The sequence below is a fragment of the Echinops telfairi genome, unplaced genomic scaffold (assembly GCF_000313985.2).
Source record: "Echinops telfairi isolate 266 unplaced genomic scaffold, ASM31398v2 ScPeMD7_18;HRSCAF=68, whole genome shotgun sequence".
NCBI classification, from domain to species: domain Eukaryota; kingdom Metazoa; phylum Chordata; class Mammalia; order Afrosoricida; family Tenrecidae; genus Echinops; species Echinops telfairi.
The window spans coordinates 58,675,960-58,680,416 of NW_022103915.1; positions in this window are offsets into that span (position 1 = coordinate 58,675,960).

Sequence of the window (4,457 nt, forward strand, 5' to 3'; positions counted from 1 at the left end):
ACTGAGAACAGGAGCAATTCAGAGGCAAGTGTAGCAGGGACCATGACAGCCCTTTCCCCCATGCTGCTGTTCCTCTGTCACTGGTGACGAGTAGAACAAGACTTGACTCACAGGACCACTAGTAGACGTTATAGAGTATAACCCAATCGGCCAGTTTTGCCCTTTAGGATACAAAAAGGGATGCATGTGCTGTCCTTTCCTGGCTTCTAAGGGTTTGCTGCCTATTTGTGTCAAAGCTAAACTTGTGTGTGAAGGAGTCTTGGAAGTCAGAACAAGAGGCACCCTGAACATAGCGGGCTTGTCCATCAGATCAATGAGAACCGCTTCTTATTTGAGCTACGAGAGCTTCTGAAAAATAGAAAGACCCACTCTATTTTTCCACATTTAACATATGCATTATACTTTTTTGCTAACTTCCTTGTGTCTTAATTTACTGTGCATATTATATGTGCGCTTGAGTTATTATGTAGTTAGGTTTTTATGTAAACACATTTGACAGGTGATGAGCATAAAGAAACACAAAAACAGACAATCAGACTCACTGACACTGAGTTGATTCTAACTCATAAGGGCTCTATAGGACAGAGTAGAACTACCTTTGTAGGTTCCCAAGACTGTAGCTCTTTAGAGAAAAGAAAACCTTATCTTTCTTCCATGGGGTGACTGGTGGTTTCTAACCGATAACCTTGTGGTTAGAAGCCTAATGCATAACCCACAAGGCCACCAAGCTGCAGGTAATGATAGAAAGAGAAGCAAAAAGAACTGTCTTTTCCTTTCCATCTAAAGAGATCGTGTGTGGTGTCTTGAATGTATCAGGATGATTAAATTATACTATGCATGAGTAATATATAATTGGGGGTTGTTTTAAAGATAAATAAATATAAAAAATCACCATGCTACATGCAAATAGGAAAATATTTACAAAATACATTTCCTTTCATTATTTTCTACCTGTCGACTCTGAACTACATAACTGCAGATGCGAATACAGTCATGCGTTGTTTAATGTCCACAGTGCGTTCTGTGCAATGGCGTCTTGAGTGATTTGGACATAGCACGAACACCCTATTTAGTCAGGTCCAGCTTTTTCTGAAAGCAAGGTCATCACGATGGTGAGAGGGATTAACTTTTGTCTTATTCTTGTTCATGTCATCAGCAATTTGTGCCACTCTGGCCTTTTCCTTAGCTATCCTTAGCACAGTCCTACAGCCATCAGGACAGCCAGTCGTTCATCAGCTTAGAGAATGGTTTCTTCATTTTCAGAACCACTGTGATTGTTGAGTGTGATGTGCCTAAGTCTTGAGCAAGAACACTCACTGAAGTTCCATGTTCGTGCTGCTTAATAACCTTTGCATCACTTTCAAAGCAATGCTTCCCCTTTGCCCCTTGCTGCTGCTATCGCTAGCTCTTATTTTTGCTCTGTTTGGGAGCCAGGGTGCACTTTAAAGTAATATTTTTAGAATAAAATTAAACAGAAAGCTCGTGTTATAAAACTCAAGAACATGTTAAACACATATTGGATACTGCTGCTTGTGAGGTAAAGCAAACAGTTATATGGTAGAATTTTTAGTAAGTACATAGAGAAACCAGCAACATAGGTATTTATTATCATCTTGAAGGCATATGCGTTACAGATTCCTCCATAATCAAAACGTATTGCTTCAAGATCATAGAAACATCTATTAAACTAAAACATCACAACGTGAAGCATTGTTACTGGACATCCCCCAGCTAAGGCTGCACACTCCTGGAGATGGTGTTTCATCTCCCGTCCCTTCCCCAGAGATCCCTGCGCTCTGTTCACAGCATGTCAAAACCGGGTGTTGGCAGTCTCAAGGTACTCAAATTGGTTCCCTTTAAGTGTTCTATGAGTTGGGAGAGAAAAAGAATTCCAAAGGGGCAAAAGCAGAGCTGAAGGATGTATGGAATAAGGATTCCCAAAGAAATTCTTATCAGAAAGTTCTGGCTACCCTTAAAAAATTAGTGGGTGCATTGTCGTGATGTAAAAAATTACTCAGTGCGACTTTCCTGGCTTTCTTCTCAGCCATGTAGCTAGTTTTTCGTTTTCTTCAAATTTCTTTATACGCAGCCTCCATGATCGCCCTGTATCGCTCCAGAAAACATATCATGATTGCGCCCTTGACACACAAAAAGTCTTCATAACCTTCCGAGCTGACCTGTGTTAAATTGAACTTGCTCAGCAGATCTCCTAGGGAGGCACCCTTTTGATTGCAATTTTTTAAGGCATCCCTAATGATACGAAGGCAAGTGTATTTTTTAGAAAACTTGTTTGTATCTATCCACTGATTGCAGAGACACTTACACAGGTTTTGTTTAGAATAAACCCATGCATACATTAATTGTCACTCCAGTAGCAGCAGTGTTTTACTTCCTTTTGTATTTGTGCTGTACTATTAATATACCCAGAAGCTTAACTGCTTTGTTTACAAGAGACATGAGATACACATGTGGCATGTAGGAACTTGAGTTCTTTACATCAGGACTTCTGGATCTAGTGTCATCTATGAATCTACTGACATATACAGAGTTGGACTGTCTGAATAGACATTATGTGGTACAAAACTGCAAATAAACCTTGGGTATGAGAGGGATTTGGCTGCTCTGAGATTTGTTCATTATTTCATACCTGTGAAACCCAGTGGACTGCACTGAATCATGTTTTCTCTGGTTAATGGTTTTCTGTTGGATTAGGACAAACTAGTCCTCCCATCTCTTCTGCATTCATTTCCCTTTCTTGCTCACCTTTTACCTATGTTCTTCCTTTCTCTCTCTGCTCATCACCTGAGCTGCCTCTGTGTTCTTCCAACGGGCCACACTATCCTCTCCTCTGCTTGTCCTCCTACAGAATCTGGGGCGGTTTCCTCCCTACCACTTACTGCTCAGAAATAATAACATCTACTCCAGGAGGGTTTCCTGCTCGCCCCATATTAAATTACCCACAAACCATAATCAGACTTTATTTTATAAATATCACACACCTTGGATAAGTCATTTCTTTTTGTGTTTACCCTTTTTTACAAATCAGAATTGCTGCACTATGTGCTCCAGCCATGAGTTCATGAGAGGGAAATGCACATTTTTCTTACCATAGGGTTCTCTTTAATTCATATTTCATATGTACTAGAAATTTCTTGATGTACACACATCATATTTTCTAGAGCAATGAGTCCTTCTGTACTAGTTCTTATTTTGAATAAAGTTGTAGAAATAAAATTATAAAATATAGCAATGTTATATTCTTAAACTTCTTATTTTTGAATAAAAAAGTCATAGAAATAAAATATGGGATGGCTTCACATAGCTATGGTAAGTATGCAATTTTTCCCATAGATTTTATGAGGAGGATATAATATCTCAATATATTAATCTACAAATTATGATCACTCAGCACAAAACAATGGCTATCAGAAATTTCATGCACATATAAGGCCAGTGAAATGATCAGTAGTTATCAGGGGCTTGGATGGGGGACATTTTAGGCCATACAAACATTTTCTGTACAATATAATTATTGTCATATGATATTATGCCTTTGTTAAAAGCTGGAGGTCTGTACGACACCAGCTGCTAACTGTAACGTAAACTACAGACCTTTGTAATAATAATGATTTCATGATTTTAACAAATGTACCACAGTAATGCAAGAGGTTCATGACAGCCAAACAGCGTGCAAGCAAGAAAGGATAGATAGGGAAACTATATTTTTGCATAAGTTTTCTGCACACCTAAAAGTAGCATTGCCAGGCATAGTTTTAGCATTTCCTCATTTCCTCTTGCCAGCTTCTGTGTATCCCTGTTTGGGCTAGGCACAACTAAGTGGTATTAAAGGTAAAGTAATGAACACATCTCTAACTCTCATCCGGCTTTCACTTAGTGTAATTGCATTAGATCACTTTCCTTCCTCTCTAACTTCAATCTGGCCCCAACACACACCTCATTTCTTCCATTAATTCAGTCTCCTCTGTGAGGTGAGTAATGTAAGACTGATAATAATCTGTCCTCTTAGTAATCTAAGTTAGAGGCCCCCTTTTCATTCCAAGGACACATTCCTCAGTGGATTCCTTGGTCCTCACACATTCTGCTTCAAGCAAAGGCATCGAATCACACTACTCTTCCTTGGACCTGTGTATCTGTACCTTTTCTTTATTCCACTGGAATACCTTACACCTGTCAATTCTCACCAAGTTTGTGTGGTCACCATTTGAGGCTCAGTTCTATATCTTTTCTATTGAGAAGCCTTCTGTACACCTATAAATGACTCTCTTAATGACCTTTGTACCTCCGTGTCATCGCACACATTGCATCAATTTATAATTACCAGTTTAGTGGTCTATCTGAATATCTGGATTACCGAACTTCAAAATTCTTGAACAAAATGGATTTCCCTGATTTATCTATTGTGTTTTTGACTGTCTTCAGTTGTTTTTTATTTTAAT